Raw genomic sequence first — 24576 nt, 5'->3', positions numbered from 1 at the left:
AGATCGACCAAACGCATCCCTTATACTCTTCAATGCATCTATAACACTAGTGATATTATCGGAACTATCAGGGATCAAAGTATAACAATCGTCCCCCGTCAAGTTCATAGCCACACATAAGCCACCCTGTTTGGCTAAAATATAGTCATGTCATGTTTCAACAGCGTCAGTCTGTGACTTCTTTGAGTATTTGACAGAAGGTTAAACCCTCGTATCGTTTTGTTTGCAAAACCCTGCAAAGTATAGGTAATATTATCAATGTGATCTGCCAAAAATGTTACACCATACCATGGAAAAAGTCCAAGTCCCCACTTCTCTCCTAGACTTATCCTCCAATGGTAGGCTTCCAGATTATGAAATTGCGCCGTGTCCCTTTTCACCCTATTTCCAGAACTAGAATCAGATTGAGCTGTGTCTGGTGCTTCCCCTTTCTGAATGGTAAAAACCTCATATGGAAGCTTCAACGTTGACATGTAACAACATCCTGTCCATCCATAGGGTAAGAATATATAGGCTTTATCACCACAAACCCACCAAATATCTCGAAAATTCCCTATAGTCACATTGCCAGGCAAAAGCTGATCTTTTACCATCAAAGTCTTATTAAATGGAACAGAAAAAGTTACTTTATATGTCTCATCACTAACCTTATGTTCATGCTGTTAGAAATTGCGTAATTCAAATCTGGTATTGGAATAAGAATCAAGAGATCTTCAATCCAAGCTTGGACTGAGTGTGGTTTAGACTTTACTCAGCCAATCCGTTGGCGCACGGGTTAGTCCCCACCCCTTGGCGCTCCAACCCTTGGCGCTCCACCGTTACCAGGCATAAGTTGCTATCATAATAACCTGTAGAGTCAGCACCCTATCTGTACTCTATGTACCTACGTTCAAGGACGGTTTCACAGACAACAAAGAGAGAGTGTTCGTATCTGTAAGAAATACAAGTCTTATCTGACCTACCCCCTAACGTTCCTTACATGAATCACAGCCTGTTATGTGAAACAATTTATATCAGTATAGTACAAACCTATGCTTATCATTAATGCATTCCTTCTAAGTTATTCATCACATACAGATCCAATTATGAGAAAAATAGAACCCAACAATGCTTACCCAAAGTCATCATATAATCATCACACTCTGATATTCCCATAAACATACCCGGTCCATCATGTGTTTTATTTGAACAAAAACAGCTTTTAGCCCTCCCGGGTTTCACCTCCAGTGCTTCAGGAATCGCTGTTAACTTATTTTCCTTCCGATCTAACAAATTCACATAGGGTAATTCATTTAACCAAGAACAATTAAACCTAGGCCTAAACAAATGTTTCGACAAAGACATCATTATATCTGTTAATGATTGTTGCTGATATAACAGCCATGATAAAGCATAAGATTGACACGTAGTGGATAGAGGTTGAGCCACCGTCTCTAAAATTGAACCCCATGTGCCTGGTGCTGGAATTCTCAACAGACATGGACCCTCCAGTTTCCTAACCGATCTCACAGAATGAGTTAACTGCTGGAACCATAGATTCCTACCTGCCCATCCATCTGTAATTTGCAAAACAGAAGAATCAAACCATATGCCTTCCATGTAGTTTCTCTCTTCCGTAACGAGCGGTATTGATCTGATATATCTTCTGGAGTTCCATCAAAATTAAAGAACTCATCCTGTACATCCGGGATAGTATTCTGCACGATGTCAGATGAATCTTCATCATTCTCTGCTACAATCTGCTCTCCTATTTCAACACTATCCTTACTACCATTTACACCAATCTCCATCTGTATCATAGACTTCTGAGTTACATTTGCTACATCCTTTAATTTCAGAAAGGTTGTTGTTGGTGTCTGTGTCATAATTACAAAATGTGTTATCGCTATCCCAACATTCATCTCTTTCAGAGTTTCTGTTAAAATAGTGACTTTAGTTGATGTATTAACACTCTTAATTGTTTCCAAGGGCATAGTGACAAATGTCATCTGTGTATTATTTACTCTTGGAGTGACTACTGTAATATACTGCTCCTGAACTCCTTTGGTGACTGTGGAAACTTCGACATTAAATCTTTCATCATAAGCGTCACCTTACGAGTTACATAACCTTCTATCCAGTAATTCTTAACCGGAACAAATTTGAACGCTGGCTCTAAATAAGTAAACATATATTCTCCCTGATCTTCCCATGTAACATTACGCAAAAGAAGTGAGCAATCACTCATAACCCTCTTCCACTTCATATCGTTGTACAAAATATACTTCCTTTGACTAGGGGACACAGCTTCTACTTCTGGTCCTGATAACAACACTTCTTCTCCATAATTATCTCTCCACGTGGGAGGAATTTCACCACCCCCACTCCGTCTCTCACATCTACAAGGAAGATGAGCTGTACCACCCATCCTAACCCTAATCACAGTCTTTTCTAAAATTGGTGTTGGAGCGATCGTCCGAGGCGTCATTGTAGTCAAATGTGATACATTTATAGCTTTAGTAACTGTCAACAATAAAATAGTAGAATTGCTTCTCACTGTTGTTGTGTTAGGCTGAAGTGTTGATGTCATTGTTGTTGATTCTTCTATCTTCCCTACAGCTTGGAGCTCTTTACTTTTATTTCCATCTATCACCACTAGTGTCACTACATTAACTCTCAGTCCCGACTCTAATCCCTCACTTTCAAACTGTGAATTATAAAAAGTACATTTATAATCACCTTGATCCTCCTGCTGGGAATTGTACACATAGAGACTGCAATCACCTTCAATCTTCAGTCTTCTTTTATCATTCAGCAACGCATACTTTCTAAATGCAACTGCTCCTAACAGATCTAAACTCCTATGGCTATCTTCCCACTGAACTCTAAATTTCCCTTCACCACTGTTCTCTCTCGCACACTGACATGGGAGCTGAGATGACTTTCCTAGAGTTACTTCAACCCTAGTTGTCGTAACGTTTTGGTCTGACTTTTTTCCTAACTGGTCTGGGGCTACTTCGTCTAACCGAATCACCCGCTTCACCTGTAACAGAGTTGCCCTGGGTGATCTCTGCGGTTTCACATTCCACTGAAATATGCCCTGTTGTTTCTGGGACGTATTGAAAATCAATGTCCCCAAATCTCCTTTCCTGTCCATCCATTGCAGAGTCATCTCTGGCATCATCAGAAGTGTACACATGATCATCAACGTTGTCCACAGCATGGACAATCTCTCCTTCTGCCACCTCTTCTCTAGGCGCTTTAACACAATGTGACAAATGATACCACGTTGGAGACCCTTTAACCTGGACAGCCATTCCAGTACTACGAACAACTTCAAATGGTCCCTCACGGCGTTCGTTATACCACTTCCTACTAAATAACTTAATAAACACCTTGTCCCCAGGTTGCACTGTACTCCGTTTTTGCTCATCGAGCTTCTCCTGCACCTCTTCTTTTCTTTGCCTGTCAGAAACATATGGGGACAACTTTTTATGAAAATTGGCCATATATGTAACATACGCACTCATTTCATCTTCCAAAAGAGCCATACTTGGACACTTTCCGCTTGTTCGCAAACAAGGCGTAGGCATCCTTCTTCCTGTAACCAGTTCATGGGGTGTCATACGTAGATCACGCAACTCACTTGAGCGACACACCATTAATGCTAAAGGGAGCGCCGCTATCCAGTTTAGACCTGTATGCTGGCAAATCTTGACAATGCGATTTTTCAAAACACCATTCATTTTTTCACAAATCCCTTGACTTTGTGGGTGATGAACTGCTCCTAGACGTTGCTTAATTCCCAATTTTTGCTAAATCAATTTCACTGATTTATCCACAAATTCTTTCCCATTATCTGAGGATATTCGATCGGGAAGTCCCCACCTGCTTATGACTTCTTTACACAAGAACTTGGCAACAGATTTGAGCATATTTTCGCTTGGTTGGACAGGCCTCCGGCCATCGTGAAAATCTATCCACAACCACCAACATGTATCTTTTCCCTTCAATTGGTTTTATCATATCAACAAAGTCGATAACCAACTCACGCATAGGACCTCCCGGTGATGGAATGTAACCAGGAAGAACAGTCACACCCCTGCGAACATTATTTTTCAGACAGATTGTGCACCTGCCTATGACATAGTCAACCTGTTCAAGCAAATATGGTGCCCAAAAACCATACTCCTTTGTGATCTTTCTCCTAACCTCCCCCCTTGCAACATGGGCTAACCCATGTGCTTCCTGAATCATCAGACCTAATAGGTCTAGAGGCGCTACTATCAACCCCTCATGGTTTCTCCAAAGACCCATAGCATCTTTGACAGCACCTCGGTCTAGCCATAACTGTTTGTCAATCGTAGAAGCAGCTTCCTGCATCAAAATCACATCTTTAAGCGTAATTTTGTCTTCCAAGTCCACTCCATGAGTGACCAGAAAAACCTTGCCCAATTTGTCCGCTCCTGTGACGGCTTTTGCAGCTTCATCAGCGGCTTTGTTCCCTTGTGTGACTTTTGACACATCGGTTTTATGAGCTGCACACTTAGCTATCGCTATCTCTTTAGGCTTCATCATAGCATGCAACAATTTCATTATTTGCGCATGATGTTGTATTGGAGAAGCATCCGTTTTCTTAAACCCTCGACCTTTCCACACTGCTCCAAACAAATGACATACACTATGTGCATATGCTGAATCAGTGTATATCGTCACTCGCTTTCTTTCTGCTAACAAGCACGCTTCTGTTAGCCCCACAAGTTCAGCAAGTTGTGCGGACGCAGGCTGTGGTATTACTTCAGCCTTTTCAACAACAAATCCAGTTCCTTGGGCTTTAACTACTGCATAGCCAGCACACAATTTATCTCCCACACGATAACAAGACCCATCAGTCCAATACTCCAGGTCTGCCTCACATAATGGAAGGGCTTGCAAATCTCATCTAAGACTCAAGTATTTCTCTGCTTCTTGAACACAATCATGTGGCTCACCATCCTCTGAAGTTGGCAAGTTCTCGGCTGGATTCACCGTATCACACCTCACTAGGGTGACATCTTCCTGCTCTAAGAGCCTATGATAGTCTCTGAGCCTAGGCATAGTCAATGTATATTTCCCATAGTTCAGAAGATTTCTGAGACTATGATGGGTAAGAATTGTTACTGGGTAACCCATCGTAACAGATGATGCTTTGACATACATTGAATATACTCCCACCATTGCTCTGTAGCACAGTGGTAGCCCTAGTTCTACTTCTGAATAGGCAGTAGAGTAGTAGGAAATAGGCTGAGGATTTGTCCCTGTACCTGTCGGCTGACAAAGAACTGCACATGCATATTTACCTCCAGTGGAAGTAGACACATATAGCAAGAAATTCTTAGAGTAGTCTGGTAGTGTGAGTGCAGGTGCCTCCTGTAGCCTCTGTTTGATCGTTTCAAATGCCACAAGGCCTTCCTGTGTCCAGGAAAGATTGCTATGGAGTTGACCACTCCCAGTATCTTTAACCATAGCTCTCAAAGGTCCAGTCAAACTAGCATAGCTCTCAACCCAAGCTGAAGAATATCCAGCAATACCAAGAAATGTAATCATCTCTCTGACAGTTCTAGGCTTCGGAGCCTTACGAATAGCTTCTAATTGACTGTCAGAAATGCTTCTGTGTCCATGTATTATTTTTTGACCCAAATAAACGACCTTCTCCTGGCAATATTGCAACTTTTTCTGTGAAACCTTATGCCCCTTTTCTGCCAATACCTGTAGCAATTTAATTGAGTCTTTATGACATGTTTCCTCATTCTGTGAGCAGATAATTATATCATCCACGTACTGAATGACAGTGCTTTGCAATATCTGATCTATCCCAACCAAATCATCCTTCAGTACTTTATTGAAAATGTGCGAGCTATGCTTGAACCCCTGTGGCAATCGACTGTACTCATAGAACTGTCCCTTTTTTTGTGAACCCAAATAAACCCTGACTTTCTACACTAAGTGGAACACTAAAAAATGCACCACATAAGTCTAACACCGTGAAATGTATCGCATCAGGAGGAATTTGGGCTAACAAGGTATGCAGGTCTGGCACTTCTGCTGGAAAATCAGTCACTACCTCATTCACCGCTCTCAAATCATGAACCACACGATAAGTCTCATCAGGTTTCTTCACAGGTAACAAAGGCGTGTTACTCTGAGGATTTTTTATTGTCTTCAAAACACCTGCTTTCGAAAGTCCTTCAATTTGTGGTTCAATCCCTTCGATTGCTTCATATTTCAATGGATACTGATTCTTCCAAGGAGGTCTGGCTCCTGGTCGAAGTTCAACTTTCACCGGTTGGGCTGATTTCACAAGTCCAATATCGGTACTGTGTTGAGACCACAAACCTTCTGGAACTTGTTGCAACATCTCCTCTGTCATAGGGTCTGAATCCATCTTCACACTGCAAATAGATTCATGTGTCATCCGTACAGCTTGTGGCTGTCCTTGTCCTTGAGCCGAAATCATGATTTTGAGAAATCGCTGATCTTCACTCCTCCAAATCGCCAAATTCTCTTTGATTGGTACGAAAACAGATTTCTCTGCTTCTGTCATCATTTCTCCTATATGCTTCTGCTCATAGTCTTCAGAAACCAACAAGGTCACATGTGGCACACTCTTCTCAATCTCAAATTCTTTATCCAGATAATCGTCTGTGTTTATCTTCATAGCTGCTTCTTGTGGTCCTAAAATTATGCAACATGAGCTGAGTTGAACTTTCTTTGGTTGATGACTCAACCATTCCTCTGAGTTCGATTGGGCAGCATTCTTGAAATACTTGAGCGTACAATGAAATGGATATTCTGGAAGCCTCGCATCTGGCATGTTTGCCACAATGAATCTGTCCCATATCTTAGCCTGCTTCAAAAAATCTGCACTGAGATTTCCAATCCAAAATACTGAAGAAGAGTCAATCTCTGTCGTCATCAACAATTGGTAAACCTTTTCTTTTGGCACTTCTACCAGACAGCCGTATGGCGTACATTTTATTGTACAATTCAATCTACACAATGCATCTCTTCCCAACAATGCAATAGGTGTATGTTCCGATACCAGTATGGGTATTGTAATTTTCTGATTTTTATAGCAGAGCTCAATTGGTTCCGTAAGAGGAATCAGCTGTTTCACTCCCTCAAATCTGATTGTCCGAATCAGTCGATTGGACATAGGAAGATGTGTAGCATCTTTAGGCCGAACACAGGTGAAAGCAGCTCCGCTATCCGCCATCACTTCCAATGGTCGATTGTTTACTTTCACCTCAATTGTTGGATATTTTTCCGGTCCTGATGCTACCAGTTGACACCCCACTTTCGGATCTTCTGGGCACCTCTAGAATCCTTGCTCCGGGCCCCTATAAGGGTTCACTGGTCCTCCAAATGATCTTAACTGGCCCCTGTATCTTCCTCTGAAATTCCCTCTTGTGTTTCCCCCTGGCCCATTACACTCACGGGCAAAGTGACCAACCTGTCCACAATTATAACACACTTCTGAAGGTTGCTGGAAGTATGGATTAAATCTTCCTCCTCTTCCTCTTCCTAAGCCTTCTCATCCTCTTCCTCTCCAATTATGTGTCTGTCCAGAAACTGGCTGTGGATATGAAATAACTGGTCCCACTAATGGTGGCTGGGACAATTGCGGTTGGACCTGGTTCGGTTGAAGCTGTGGCAGTGATTGTTGATTTGGTGAACACTGATTCTGCATAACCAAAGCCTGTTTCTTCTCTGTCTTCTTATTCTCCACCAGTTGTATTTGATTCAGTTTTCTGAGAGTTTCTTGGTCCTGTTCTTTCTGGTTGTGTTCCTTTTTCCTGTATAGATCCACTTGATGGGCTATATGATCTGTATAGACACCTTTTGCCATGCTTCCAAGTCCAACCACCTCTGCCAATTTGCTCCTTACTGGTGAGGGCAGCCCCATCTGCAGTTTAGCTCGCAAAATTCACTGCTCTATTTGACTCACATCTGGATCATTTCCGGTAATATTTCTCCACACTTGATGAACTCTTGACACATAGGCTCTCTGATTTTCTTGTTGTCCTAGTGGGTCAATCAGAATGTTGACAGGATGCACATTTGTTGGAAACATATCTTTCAGTGCTCTCCACAGTCGATTTCTATTTGCAGCCAACAATTCAGGATCATTCACCGCAGTCCCCACATATCGATGAAGTCCAGCTATCTGAAAAATTTCTTCCATACCTGGAATCCCAAGGAGATTAGCCAAAAGTATCTTAATGTCTCCTATGGCAGACTGTGTTCCCACCGTAATTTCTTCCAACTTTGAAATCCAAGGATATGCTCCATCTTGAAGAGTAGGCAGCTTCTCAAGTATATCTGACATATCGGTATTCTGCAAAGGCTTATACTCCAGGTTCTGTCCTCGAATTATCACTGGCATCATCTTCTTACTTGTGCTCCCTTTTCTTGGCCTCAATATGTATGTCCTCTGAAATGTTTGAGATTCTTTTTTCAGCAGTTTCTCCTTCTGTATCTTCAGCTTCTTGAGTTGTTCTTCCAGTTCTCTTACTTCTTCTAAATTATTTGCCTTATCCAAGCATGATATGCATCGGTCTATATCTCTTTCTATTTATTCTGTGCTAGTCATTGTAGAATAAAATCCCCTTGAACATGAAGCACCTTTAATCTCCAAATCTTTATCGCTGTCTTCATCTTGACTTTCATCAGAGCTCGGATCTCTTGTATCCTTCTCCTTCCAACTTTCATCACCCCTTCTTTCCGCTATAGCCAACTTCCGTCTGATCACAGGGTCATATCTACCCATGATCTCTTCTGAATCACTCTGATCATCATCATCATCATCATCATCATCTTCTTCAAATTCCATCCTCCTGAACCTCACTCTACCCTTAGTTTCCAGACATGTCGTTTTCTTCTTACTTTTGGAGTTTGGATTCATCTTTATGTTTGTTTCTGCTTGTCCTCTCTCTATTATTCGTTCATCTTCATCTCTGATGCAATAATCACCCTCCTGAATGATCATTGGAAGCTGAGGATAGACGTCCTTAAACTCGACTTCTTCCTCGTAAGGTGGGGGTCTTTTTGTTGAATCCTTATGTGAGAAAGGTGTATTGACTTCTGCCATTAGTTTTTCTGTTACCTTTGCCTCTTTTGCCATTTCCCCTATACCTCTGTCTCTTTTATCTTTTGTATATTTTATCAGTTTGGCCCTCATTTTCAAACAACTTAAGAACACCCAGCTCTCTTTGTCTCTTTTTTCTTTACGATGATCCCCTTTTTTTCCCTTCTTTTGATCTGCCTTATATGAGGCCACAAGCACTTGCATTATCTTGATGACGTCTGGGTTAAGAGTCCCTTCCACTGGCCATGGTTGTTCAATGTCAGGCCAACGTTTATTCCATTTTCCAGATAACCTTGCAATAGCATTAACTAGAGGATTACTATTTTGTACTACATCAACAGGAGTAATTACTTTCATAGTTTTGATGTCCTTTTTCCCCATTGTAACCACTCTTTTATATTCCTTTATTGTGAATTATTTTATTATTATTTTAGACCAATTAATTAGTAAACCCAAAAACTTTAAGCTATATAGCTTATCATCCCCTCCTATTTTTTAATTTTATTTTTTTAATTTAAATTAATTAATTAATGTATTTATTTATTTTAATTTAACCAAATTATTGATTGGTGGCAATCTTACCACATCCGATCAGGAAAAGTAAAGGAAACTAGTCAACTTCAGAGCAATCCAAAAAAGAAAGATCTGTAATCCAGCAACACTACAGCACCCACAAACCAATTGCTTAATAAGCACCCAATTACCTTAATTTTACAGAATAATGTCAGTGCTGAATTTCCAACACAACTCTAATCAAAACAACTCATTCACAAAAACCTTAATGTGCAATTCTCAATTACATCAATTGATCAGTCTGTTGCCAAGTCCCTGTAAAATTGTCACAACATGAAATATTCTATGCATACACAATGTATCTATTATATCCTGTAAGGGAAAGTAGGTTTTGTGGATAGAACAGTACTGGCCTTAATTGGACTGGATCCGGGGCAGCACACGCTGTCGCATGACGCACTGGTCAGCACTTCCTCTCTCTCTGTCTCCTCCTTCTCGTTTCTCACATCATAGGAGAACAAAAGAAACAGACAAGAATTTAGTCTTTTATGCACTCACTGGGTTATTTCAACCATACAATACCCTTTTAGACATACCTATGTTCACATTCGCGCTAGGAAATAAGCAAACAGCTTAACTCAGGAATATTATAAATAGCGCAATAATATATATATATATTTTTTTATCCGTCAACATAACTCTTATTTATAAATTCAATGGATCTCAATCAAATAGTTTAATAATTAAGCAACTGCCGATTTAACAAACAGAATACTTTATTCGTCCTTCTTTTTCAGCTCTAAGTCTGAGTCTCCCAGCAGCTCAGTGCAGGCAGGGGAGTGGCATATTTTCTCTGTGTAACTCTAAACTCTTAAAATCCCACGCATGCGCAGCTCATTTGCTAGTGCGATGTCATGGTGAGAGGAGCTCCCGCAAGCAGCTCTCTCCAAACAGCAGACAGTAGACAGACCAGCTTTCTCTCCGTTTTTTCCAACACAGACAAACAGTAACACTGAACAAAACGCACAAACCAACACAAAACACAAATCCTACTTCGAAGCTTTACTATCTTAACTTATTCTAATCTGCAGATTTATAGTTATTTTCTTATCCATTACAAATCATCTCTATGCAATCATAACTCCCTCCCAGGGTGGTTCATAGTTTATAACAATGTTTTTAAAATCTTTCTCTCAAATAGAGACACATAAGGTTTTAACCGTAACTAACATATTTCCTTACAAAAAACTAAAACCCCTGTTCTCAACCAAAACATATATATGTATATATCTCTAACATACATTTTATCATAGCATGAGTCGACACACAGCTGGAACACAGCAGAGACCTCTTTATTTTGCACACACACCCACTCTCTTTCTCTCACACACACATGAAAAGAATGCATCCATTCATACGATCCTTAAAAGCATGCTTACGTCGCTCCTATTTCCTTTATATTCCTTCCTAAATGTATGCTACCTTGAGTTGCAGATATTCAATGAGAGGCTACATCGAACATATACTTCGTCAACTGTATTCCGAGAGGTAACATGCAATTGAATGTATATTCTACAATCTCCAGTTCCCAGAACTGACCCTAAAATCAACCTAGTGATTTGATAGGATTTGTGGCCCATCTTAATGATCGCCTCTTTGAGGGCTTCCGTAGATCAGCGACGTCCTAACAGTATACTTTTTCCTTATTTCCTTGTCTGATTCCTTCATTCTATTCCTGGACAATCCTTTAAATTTATTCAAGCCAAATATCCCTGTGCCCAGTGTTATCAATTCCTATAGACACTCCCCCCTGTTTGCGTTGTTTTCAACGCAAACAAAGGTAGAAATTTAGAACGGAAACCTATCACACAGCAAACAGCACGGCACACACAGGTCCGTCACGGTGCGTTCCCCCAACGCACACACACAGCCACACGAACTGACCAGCGCCCAAAGTTGTGATAAAGCTCACCTTATCTGCCGGCACCTTGAGCGGGAGTCACTTCGTAGCCCATGAATGGAACGCTGAAGAGACGCAACACGTCCCAAAAATCCTCGTCGCCATTAAATGTGGTGTCCGAGACAACGATGCTGATATGCTGTGTAGACAAGGAATCCGCTGACACTGTACTTTGATTATAAAGGTTTATTACATCAAAGATTACAGCATCAATTTACAGACTTCTGCAGAGTCTGGAGAACAACAAACCCAATCTCAAATATGATTATTCTCCCCATCCTTTGTTCAAACATGGTATTTATATCCTATGTAACATAAGATGGGTGGTTTTAGATAGACCAATCCCTGGCCTTTTGTTAGAAATTGCGTAATTCAAATCTGGTATTGGAATAAGAGAAAACATAATCAAGAGATATTCTATCCAAGCTAAATTTATTATATGCAAAATGTATGTATGATAAGTATGTTGGTTCGTATACGGGCTCACTGAAATACCACGCAGGGCAGACAGAGAACTGATCCATTCTTACAGGTTCTTCCTCAAATACTCTGACAGAGAGAGAGAGTTCCCACCTCTCTGCTGGCCAATCAGAGTAGAGACTGAGCGTGGTTTAGACTTACTCAGCCAATCCGTTGGCGCACAGGCTAGTCCCAGCCTCTTGGCGCTCCACTTGTTGCACACTGTTGCCAGGCATAAGTTTATCATAACAACCTGTGGAGTTAGCACTTTTTTGCAGTACCCATGTCCTTGGACGGTTCACAGATCACAAAGAAGCAGTGTTCGTATCTGTGAGAAATACAAGTCTTATCCATAAGAAATACAAGTTTTATCTCATCCTAGCCCCTAACGTTCCTCACATGAATCACAGCCTGTTATGTGAAACAATTTATATAAGTATAGTACAAACCTTCTATGCTTATCATTAATGCATTCCTTCTAAGCTATTCATCACATACAGATCCAATTATGAGAAAACAAATCCCAACAATCCCCCTTTTCACACCCACTGGGTGTGAACCCAAAATAAGAAAACCCAAAATAAGAAATTTCAGGGAAATTTGGATTCCCCCTTTTGACACCCTCTAGGGTGTCACTCATTAAAATACAATACAAACAAAAAGAATCACACTTTTATTAATAGACAATAATGATCATAAAAAGGCCTTCAGTCCTTCCATCTACACCTAACTTGTACTGAGTTGGCTACCAGCCACCCAGGAATCCTTTACCTTCACATAAGGAAAGACAAACATTCACAATGGTTAACTTGATTAATAAAGCATAAAACACAGGATTAATAGAACACAAAACACAAGATTATTAAAACATAAAACACAAACAGGGAAGTAAATTTTGGCCCCCTTTAGACACCCTCTAGAGTGTCACTCCACCAAGCCTGTTAGGTCATATCCTTCATTCCTTAGGTCGGAGTCCAGGATTGGGCCGTATCTCACCATCTGTTGGGAAACCACCTTCTCCATCTCCTTTCTCACCAAACCTCAGACACAGGAAATAAGACAACATCCACAAAGAACAAGTATACCCATAGAAGCTATAACTTCACCCAGAATAGTTACAACAATAGTTTTCCATTTACCAAATATGTTATCAAACCAACCGTTTAGGAGCTATCAATACCAGATTCGTTCGTCAGCGTGGTGAGTCCCTCAAGCGCTTTGGTCACGGACCCGTCCGGTGCTGTGTTGTTGGAGATGAAAGTACAGCACATAGATCCAAACAAAACACAAACCCCGTCCCGCTCAGCCAAAAGCATATCTAAAGCTATTCTATTCTGCCATGTCATTAAGCTAGTTGCCGCTGTCTGCTCAGCTAATCCCTTTATTGCATCACGAGTGTGGTTTATAAATCTTTGCTGGTTATAGTAAACATAATTCATCCAATCTACGTTTTTATTAATTGTTGACCACCAGAAAATACTTGATTCAAACCCAGCTGCTATCTGATTCCTAGCTTTGAATTCTTCTGGAACCCCTCGAGGTACTCCTATCCCATCAATATATGTCCTTTCATCAAAGGATCCCGGGAGGAGGTCCTACTTTCTACGTGACAACTCACCAGTCTCTGACACGTTTGATTGTTTACGTATGTAGGTGAGTTCACAATCAGTTATCACCACACAACCATCAGATGTCAGCACGGGCCTGGTTTTGGTTCCTAAAATCCTCTGGCTGCAACAAAGAGGAGATATTTGTCATGGTCTCTTTTAGTTGTGACATTCTCTGTGTGGGAGCAGGAGCTAAGATGCCCTACGCTGTATCCTATCTTATTAGTCCTAGAAAAACAATAAGACTCCCCTGTGACTTCAAAGGGAGGCAACCCAGGTCGGGATGACTTTGTTATCGGGGGATACAGATAGTGCAAGTTACCATAAGACTCCTTCACCACATTCCCAGCAGGCTTGCATGGAGGATAAACCTGACAGAGAGTCAAAGCCTGTCAAGGGGAACGGAGTAGTTGTTAACCTTGGTTTGGCTGTCCTACAGGCATAACAGTCCTCTTTAGATATAGTTCTTGCCGTATACTGAACCCATTCCAACCACAGGTCAAGATTTCTACACCCCGTCTCCACCTGTCCTACTTTCTTCAGGTCTATAGTTTGCACTATCTTCACAACAGCCCCGGTCTCACTACCTCTCTCAGATAGGTTTACTCTATAGGGTGCCCCAGTTGAAGAGGATATCTCACTTGTTCAGGTCTGTAACCTGTTTTAGCGTATTTCAGACTTTCAGACAGCACCTACCCTTATATGGGTCGCACTGCCATTTCTGGTAATTCCCTACTTTCACAATACTACACCTGTCCTTAAACTGTGTATGGATATTGACATATCCCTCCCCGCTTGGTATGAGCAACTACATAGTCCCAGGATGTACATGGTGACATACATATGGTGATGTCCTTCCCTAAAGTCCCTAGTACTTCCCCTTTTCCTACGTCTAGCTGTCTCCTATGCCTTCGTAGACTGTGCTCAGGTATTATTTTATCAACTTGTGTTAGGTTAACTACTACTTCTGGCTGATCAGGAGGGTTTGAGTGTGCTAGGAATATGGCCCCCACAATCAGACAGCTACCTACCGTCAGGAGACCTGTGAATCCCCACCCTCGCCCTGAGAACATGTCAGACGCCAGAGGCCAACCCATTGCTTTACCTTCTATCGAACTCACACAGGGATGATCAGACAGGGTAAGGGAATCTTCGTTAAGGAGCCAACCCCCGAGCTCTAGTGGTGATCGGTTCTTTCTCCTAACTCTGTGTTTGTTCATCAGGTGTAACTGGGTTTACCTTTTTGCAGTGTGTGACATGCACCCAGGTGGATCTAATAGGACTTGATAGGGCCCTTCCCAACAGGCCTGCTTCCAGTTTTTCTTATTTTAGGGACTGGATCCACACCCAGTCTCCTGGTTAGATAGAGTGGGTCACCTTCTCCTTTAGTTCACCTGTGGGGCACAAAACCTCTGACATACGGGTGTGGTTAAAACACTATCTTCACACATACATGTTCAGCTCTCAATTTCTATTGTTGTTTTTTTTTTAAAGTATTTTGTCATCTCCTTCGTATATATTTCTTATTTAATCCTACCATCTCCTACCATACCATCCATCCCCCATTTGACACATGATTTGCCCATGTGTCAATATTACCAACTACCCAAACAATCACTTAGATAATATTGGTAATTCATTATCCAATTGCCATCCCATAGTATACTAAACATTACCATTATTCTAAATATTTCATAAATGTTAGCAATCCCAAGTGTTCATTAAGTCCTCATGACATTCATTCTCATAAGAAATCATATATACCCCAAACTCAGCCAAAACCTAAAAAACTCCATAAAATTCACTGTGTGTGCTCCTCCAAGACCTATCACCCTTGACCTGCTGAAAACCCCCCAAAATTGAAACAAGGCTTTATAAACATCATACTAGGTGTGTTGTTTTTTGTTTGAAAAACCCAATTTGAAAAACAACAACCACAAATAGCCAGGACTCACTTAATTTGGTAGCTCACTTTTATAACCTAAATACTGCCTAACTGAGATGAGCTAATCTCTTTCTCCTGGTTATAATCTAAAGATGGTAGTACACACAAAACATGATACAGATATCCCCAGTCTTAACCCATCAATAATTGTTTGTATCAATCTAATTCCTCATAACTAATCCATAAAACCATTCAAAATTCCTCGAGTATACAATTATTATTTAATTGATTACCCTAACTCTGCTACATGTGATCTCATCTCAAATGATCCATTATCAATTATTTGTTCAACCCCCTAGGAAAATCTGTCTCCCCTTCTATTGTTCCTGTCCCCCCTGCTCTCCCCTTGCTCCTTCGGGGAAATCGCATGGGGACCTTATAACATATTTTCATAGACCTTTCTAGAATACTTCTATGTAAGCTATCTAATTCAACCTTTCACATTTCTCAATCCACATAGTAATCTAGGTATATAGCCCCACTGCGAAAGCTTTGCCTACTGTCTCTACCTGTGTTCGAACCAGGGACCCTCTACATACATCGCCAGTCACTCCACACCATCTGCGATTCTCTCAAAGTAAATACTTTCATGTCGCACAACCAGCCACGTCATCACCCCCCGTCTAGCCAGCCCTTCCGTCTTAAACACCCTAGTAGCAAAAATAAAACACACTCTCTAACAGTGTTCTGCATTTACCTCTATCATCGAGTTTAAGAACTAACGTAACAACATTAACCATTCTCTATTGCTGTTGTAACGTCTTGTTTGGTCAGTTTATTTAGTGTCCATAATACTATAATAATACATAATCGAATTCCCCTCATGCATACAGATTTCACCTTATGCCATTGAAATGCCAAATAAACCATAATAGTTCAATGGAGCCCCCTATTGGCTCTCCCCTACCTATACATTACTTCCATAACCACATTAGTTATGGTCCGATTACCCATTAAACCTTATCACATGATCAAACAACGCCACAACCTTAAACTCATATGGGGCGGCAGGCAGCTTAGTGATCAATAGCGCCGCGCCAACAACCGAGAGGTCGCTGGTTCCAATCCCCGAGCCGACCAGGCGAAAAATCTGCCGATGTGCCCTCGAGCAAGGCACTCAACCCCAATCGCTCCTGCAAGTCGCTCTGGACAAGAGCGTCTGCCAAATTACCAAAAATGCAAATGTAAATATTCTCTACTTTCTCACCACGACGTACGTCTACGTTCGGGTGAGCAAGTTTAGAATATCCATCGTCAGAAAACCACAGGCACCTCTCAAATAATCACCCCGTGGTGTTCCCAGCCAACTCCCAGTCTTTCCTGGCTCCAAAAGCCACACTTTCGCTCTCTCCAGCCCCTCCCCTCGCAACTCTCTCTCCAGTGTTCAGTGGGAGTAGGCTCTTTTGAAGAGCTGTGTTTCGGGTTTCCAATATTCTGTCGTTATTTAAGGTACTTTAGTCTATTTATTTAAATCAAATCATTCCCACCTAATTAGTTAAAGTTGGTGCATGTTTATATTTCAACGATAAACCAAATTATTTCAGTCTAATTGTTTAACCAGTATTTTGTAGGGTCAAACATCAAACGTTACATCAAATAATCAACCAAAAGGCCTGAACCCAAGCACCTAAAACCAGTATTATGCTATGTCAAACATCAAACACTGAATCAAATAATAAACCGAATTGCTTCAACACAACTATTCAAAACCAGTGTTATGCTATGTCAAACATCAAACGCCACAGTTCAATCATATCAGCTCAAACGTTTCAGTTCAGTCACACAATTCATCACTTTAGCTTTATGTTCCTAATTGTTATTAACGGGTTATATGGTTTAAGCAACCACAAACCCAACAGTTATCCCCAAATTATACACTTTGGACAGCCACAGACGTTTCAATTCCCAATTAGTTTTCTATCAAGGTATACAGGTTTATCATTCACACTCTCATGCATACGACAACACTCGCACTGTCTAACTATTTTAAAGTACCCCCTATGAGCCTCTAGTCATAGCTCACACTGTCTAATCTAATTTAAAGTACCTCATATGAGCCTCAGTCATAGCGTCACACTATCTAATCTATTTTAAAGTACCTCCTATGAGCCTCAGTCATAGCTCGCACTCCCATGGGTTTAACCATCACAATTATCAAACATTTGCATAGTATATTATGAAATCAAAGTAGTATACTGTAATCGTTATTTATAGTACAATAGGGTTCACTTACATCAAACAGGTCCTTCACAAAATTAATTTGGATAAAGCCAATGTGCAGAACTTTAGTTACATAACAATAAGTGTCTGCTTACCTGTTTCAGAAGCCCGGGCACTTTGTGAAACACACAGTTCGACGACAGTGATGTCCAATAGGCTGGGTGAATTCCAGCGAAGTTCCGCTACCAGATCACAGTCGGAGGTCACCAATTGTTAGAAATTGCGTAATTCAAATCTGGTATTGGAATAAGAGAAAACATAATCAAGAGATATTCAATCCAAGCTAAATTTATTATATGCAAAATGTATGTATGATAAGTATGTTGGTTCGTATACAGGCTCACTGAAATACCACGCAGGGCAGACAGAGAACTGATCCATTGTTACAGGTTCTTCCTCAAATACTCTGACAGAGAGAGAGTTCCCACCTCTCTGCTGGCCAATCAGAGTAGAGACTGAGCGTGGTTTAGACTTACTCAGCCAATCCGTTGGAGCACAGGCTAGTCCCAGGCTCTTGGCGCTCCACTTGTTGCACACTGTTGCCAGGCATAAGTTTATCATAACAACCTGTGGAGTTAGCACTTTTTTGCAGTACCCATGTCCTTGGACGGTTCACAGATCACAAAGAAGCAGTGTTCGTATCTGTGAGAAATACAAGTCTTATCTATAAGAAATACAAGTTTTATCTCATCCTAGCCCCTAACATTCCTCACATGAATCACAGCCTGTTATGTGAAACAATTTATATCAGTATAGTACAAACCTTCTATGCTTATCATTAATGCATTCCTTCTAAGCTATTCATCACATACAGATCCAATTATGAGAATACAAATCCCAACACTTTACACATCCGAATCTCCTCTGTCTTAGGGGGCCCCTATAGTAATACTTTCCAGATGTTTCAGCAAACAGAGCCAAGAACTGGAATGTTCAGATACTACACATTACTTGCTCCCATATCTGCTGAATGTAAAAAATGTCTTCTGTATCAGTATCTCAGTCACATAATTGGTTAAGCCACTGCTGACCATCCACTGCTATTGGTAGAAGATTTCTCTTGTATCACACTCGATGGGCATGATACTGCTTCAAAAATCACTCCTGATATTTAGCTGACTGGGGACCAATGCTGCTTGTGGAGATTCTGATTGCCTCCTAAACATAACATTATATTCTTGTCAGGACATCACCACTGCGCAGTGTGAGAGAAACGTTTGCACAAGGCATCGTCTCCTTGTTCCCATACCTGAAGGATCCCTACACCGCAAATAGATATGTAAGTATACATTACAACTGATAAAGGGCATCTGCATTTAATTCGTCTGGTATGGTATCTGAGCAAATGGGACTTGGTTATTTGTTTTTTCTTTCAAGATTAGTAACCATGTTCATTTTCTTAAGGAACATTATTACGACTCTAATAGTGGAGAAGGGTAACTCTTGTATAGAATCAAAACAATTCAGAGGAATTTGGCTTCATCTGAGAAACGTCCAACTCAACTATACTCTGGAGGACCAACTGCTGAGAGGGAGTCCAGTTCATCCACTTTGGTTACCCTGAGTGAAGACCAGTGCAGAGAGGTCATTTCTCTTATGAAGCATTCTTCTGATGAAGAAACAGTCAAAAAGAAGATTAAATTTACCTTTGAGTACAGGAAAAAGATGACCCACAACCCGAGTAAATGCTCCACCATCCTAACCAAATTTCCACGCTTTCTGGATGTGAAGGGCTTAGTACGACTTTTTTTAAAGAACAGTTTTATGTTGTATAAATTGCGTTTAATCTCTTAATGCCAATTCAGATTGGCCAGTAAATTTAAACAAAAACAACACTTCTGCAATAGTAGTTCAATTAATGTGTACGCTGGTGATTTTCTCAAACTCTGTTTTGGAGATTAAAGTGGAATGTTTTGTGAGAAAGAAATTTACTTGCACGAAACTAATGTTTTGTTCTTTGTCTTATTTGTTTCAGATTGAACAGGATTTGGAGCTGCTGTTTGAAGAGTGAACATCAGCCAAGTTTTTGGAGAGGTGGCCAACTACATTCAAGCAAAAGGTCATCATGCTAAGCAAGACCTTAAGCAAGGCCACTCAGGGAGCTGAACTTCAGGAGCTGATCCAGATGGCAGAATCTGCAGCTGATGAGGGAGCTAACACGAATGCCCCGTGTAGCTCAGTTGGTAGAGTGTGGCGTTTGCAATGCCAGGGTTGTGGGTTCGATTCCCACGGGGGGCCAGTATGAGAAAAAAAAAGTATGCACTCACTAACTGTAAGTCGCTCTGGATAAGAGCGTCTGCTAAATGACTAAAATGTAAATGATCATAAATTATCATTTATTTTTCAAATAACTCTGAAATGTTAATGTCACTGATGATGGAATTTACCATTTTAAATCAGGATCTCTTCTTTGTTTAGGATGGGACAGTGACCTTTCCTCCATCCTTCTCCTGCTCCATTTGATTATTCCTTCATCACAAGGCCGCAAAAGACCAGGCAAGATGTCTGCCTCCCAAGCTGAACAGCATCTTGTGATAATCCAAAAGGTTTGTATTGTCATTCTTATTCTTGGACAGTGCTGCAGCCGTTATGATGAACTAATGACGGTGTTCGTTTTTGTCGTCTTCAGGCAGGAACCAGTATCCAGGAGCACATTGATGCGATTGACCAGAGCTGCCAACCATATCTTCTTGCAGTCGGGACCAGGAAGAGCAGCATCCATGCTTACTTCATCATCCTGGACAAGCAAGCCTTCGATGAGCTTTTCAAGACTCACTTTGTTTTTGGTACTGCTTACAATACAATGCTGCTCAACATGTACACCTTCATACAGACAACTGTGTACAACATAGACATTGGGAAGGTTAAGGAGACTCCAAGGGTTGCTGAGCTCAGAGCTAGACTCCTGCACTAATGCCGATTAAGTTATGCCGATATGTTTTGTTTGCCATGCTAGTCATGGAAGAACCAACTTGCTCGTGAGGCATCTCGAGTTGATGCATGGAATGTGCCCTGGTAGAACTCTTAGATTAAAATGTGGTCAAGCAGATTGTTGTCATGTATTTGGTAGATTTTCAGGCTTTAGGAAGCATTTGAACAGGGCACATTCCGGAGACTGTCAAATTTTGTTAAATGCTAACTTGGATGCTAATACAGCCAAGTAATGCTGATTTTCCTTCAAATTCTAGTTGTAACCATGTTGTACCAATATCTAAAAAGAACACACTTGATGTGTGCATATGCTATTGTGTGCAGGCTGCAGGTGTAGGTCAGACGACTGTAAATAGTTTTGTATTTTCCATGGAAGAAGCAGTTCAAGAGATACAGGGTCAAGCTAAACGACCGCTCTTACATGTATATCTTCAAAAGACACAGAAACTGTCAGAAAAATCCAACATTATTTTCAGGATATTGAAAAACCTTTCACAGTGTTGAATTCGGTATCAAAACGAAGTGCTTATTTCATACAAAAATGGGGAACAGTTCAACCAGTTGAGAAAGTCCTTGATGTTAAATTTGACAATAGAAGAAACAAAACTACTGGAACTTATGATAGTCATAACTGATACATTTTCTTACGTTCCATTTCTCGAGACATTGCAGTCAATTTTGAAGAACGCAAACACAAGTGGCATGTTTAACTCAGGGCACAATTTTAAAGATGGTGTTTACTTTGATTTGGAAGATGGATTACATATGAAGAGACATCCTCTCCTTTCTAAAGAGAAAAATGCATTGCAAATTGAACTCTTGTATGACGAATTTGAGACTGCTAATCCATTGGGATCAAAAAAGGGTATTCACAAGTTGGGAGGTACAGTGGGGAAAAAAGTATTTAGTCAGCCACCAATTGTGCAAGTTCTCCCACTTAAAAAGATGAGAGAGGCCTGTAATTTTCATCATAGGTACACGTCAACTATGACAGACAAAATGAGAAAAAAAAATCCTGAAAATCACATTGTAGGATTTTTAATGAATTTATTTGAAAATTATGGTGGAAAATAAGTATTTGGTCAATAACAAAAGTTTCTCAATACTTTGATATATACCCTTTGTTGGCAATGACACAGGTCAAATGTTTTCTGTAAGTCTTCACAAGGTTTTCACACTCTGTTGCTGGTATTTTGGCCCATTCCTCCATACAGATCTCCTCTAGAGCAGTGATGTTTTGGGGCTGTCGCTGGGCAACACAGACTTTCAACTCCCTCCAAAGATTTTCTATGGGGTTGAGATCTGGAGACTGGCTAGGCCACTCCAGGACCTTGAAATGCTTCTTACGAAGCCACTCCTTCGTTGCCCAGGCGGTGTGTTTGGGATCATTGTCATGCTGAAAGACCCAGCCACGTTTCACCTTCAATGGCCTTGCTGATGGAAGGAGGTTTTCACTCAAAATCTCACGATACATGGCCCCATTCATTCTTTCCTTTACACGGATCAGTCGTTCTGGTCCCTTTGCAGAAAAACAGCCCCAAAGCATGATGTTTCCACCCCCATGCTTCACAGTAGGTATGGTGTTCTTTGGATGCAACTCAGCATTCTTTGTCCTCCAAACACGACGAGTTGAGTTTTTACCAAAAACTTATATTTGGGTTTCATCTGACCATATGACATTCTCCCAATCCTCTTCTGGATCATCCAAATGCACTCTAGCAAACTTCAGACGGGCCTGGACATGTACTGGCTTAAGCAGGGGGACACATCTGGCACTGCGTAGTGTGTTACTGATGGTAGGCTTTGTTACTTTGGTACCAGCTCTCTGCAGGTCATTCACTAGGTCCCCCCGTGTGGTTCTGGGATTTTTGCTCACCGTTCTTGTGATCATTTTGACTCCACCGGGTGAGATCATGCGTGGAGCCCCAGATCGAGGGAGATTATCAGTGGTCTTGTATGTCTTCCATTTCCTAATAATTGCTCCCACAGTTGATTTCTTCAAACCAAGCTGCTTACCTATTGCAGATTCAGTCTTCCCAGCCTGGTGCAGGTCTACAATTTTGTTTCTGGTGTCCTTTGACAGCTCTTTGGTCTTGGCCATAGTGGAGTTTGGAGTGTGACTGTTTGAGGTTGTGGACAGGTGTCTTTTATACTGATAACAAGTTCAAACAGGTGCCATTAATACAGGTAACGAGTAGAGGACAGAGGACCCTCTTAAAGAAGAAGTTACAGGTCTGTGAGAGCCAGAAATCTTGCTTGTTTGTAGGTGACCAAATGCTTATTTTCCACCATAATTTGCAAATAAATTCATAAAAAATCCTACAATGTGATTTTCTGGATTTTTTTTCTCTCAATTTGTCTGTCATAGTTGATGTGTACCTATGATGAAAATTACAGGCCTCTCTCATCTTTTTAAGTGGGAGAACTTGCACAATTGGTGGCTGACTAAATACTTTTTTTCCCCACTGTATATACTTTACTTTGAGAACATTTCTACCAAAGTTTAATTCAATTTGGGTAAATATTCACTTATGTGCACTCTTCCATACCCAGGACCTTAAAATGTATGGATTTGATTCCATTCTTGAGCCAATAGTAAGCGATTTGAAAGTGCTTGAGACTGTGGGTATTGAAGTTCCCTTCTTCAGTGGTCGTATACATGGCAGTATTGTCCAAGTAACTGGAGGTAATCTTGGTATACATTGCCTGTTTGGTTTTGTGGAATCATTTAGTGCTCGTTATTGTTGCCGTTTTTGCCTCACTGAGAAAGTGGAAGTTCAAACTGTGTTCTCTGAGGATGACCCAAGAGTGACTTTACGAACAAAACACATGCACTCAGACCATTGTCAAACTATTCAGTCAAACCCAACACTACCTCATGTGTATGACAGTGGTGTAAAGTACTTAAGTAAAAATACTTTAAAGTACTACTTAAGTCATTTTTTGGGGTATCTGTACTTTACGATTTATATTTTTTACAACTTTTACTTTTACTTCACTACATTCCTAAAGAAAATTTTGGACTTCTTACTCCATACATTTTCCCAGACACCCAAAAGTACTCGTTACATTTTGAATGCTTAGCAGAACAGGAAAATAGTGAAATTCACGCACTTATTAAGAGAACACGTGGTCATCCCTACTGCCTATGTTCTGGCGGACTCACTAAACACAAATGCATCTTTTGTAAATAATGTCTGAGTGTTGGAGTGTGACCTTGGCTATCCGTACATTTTAAAAACAAGAAAATGGTGCCATCTGGTTTGCTTAATATAAGGAATTTGAAATGATTTATACTTTTACTTTTGATATTTAAATATATTTTAGCAATTACATTTACTTTTTATAGTTAAGTATATTTAAAACCAAATACTTTTAGACTTTTACTCAAGTAATATTTTACTGGGTGACTTTCACTTTAACTTGAGTAACTTTCTATTAAGGTATCTATACTTTTACTGAAGTATGACAATTGGGTACTTTTTCCACCACTGGTGTACAGTGTGAAGCATGCTTGCTTATTGAACTCTCTGCAGTACTTCAATACTACAGACAATTCTTCTGTTAATATAATGCATTACATTTTAGAAGGAGTTGCACAATCTGAGGTAAAACTTGTGTAACAGTATATGCAAGCCAACTTTGTGACTGCTAAAGATGTGTACGGTAGAGTTCATTCATTTAACTATGGCTACACAGAGAGGAGGAATCATCCACCTGCAGTAAAATTGGATGATGGGAGCAATGATTTGGGTCTAAATGCTATTCAGTCTTGGTGTCTTCTCCGTAATTTGCCATTGATATTTGGTGATCTGGTACAGAAAGATGATCAATA

Source organism: Coregonus lavaretus, assembly GCF_964263955.1.
Source record: "Coregonus lavaretus genome assembly, chromosome: 39".
NCBI classification, from domain to species: domain Eukaryota; kingdom Metazoa; phylum Chordata; class Actinopteri; order Salmoniformes; family Salmonidae; genus Coregonus; species Coregonus lavaretus.
The sequence above is the reverse complement of the archived record's forward strand: the minus strand, read 5'-3'. Positions refer to the sequence as shown.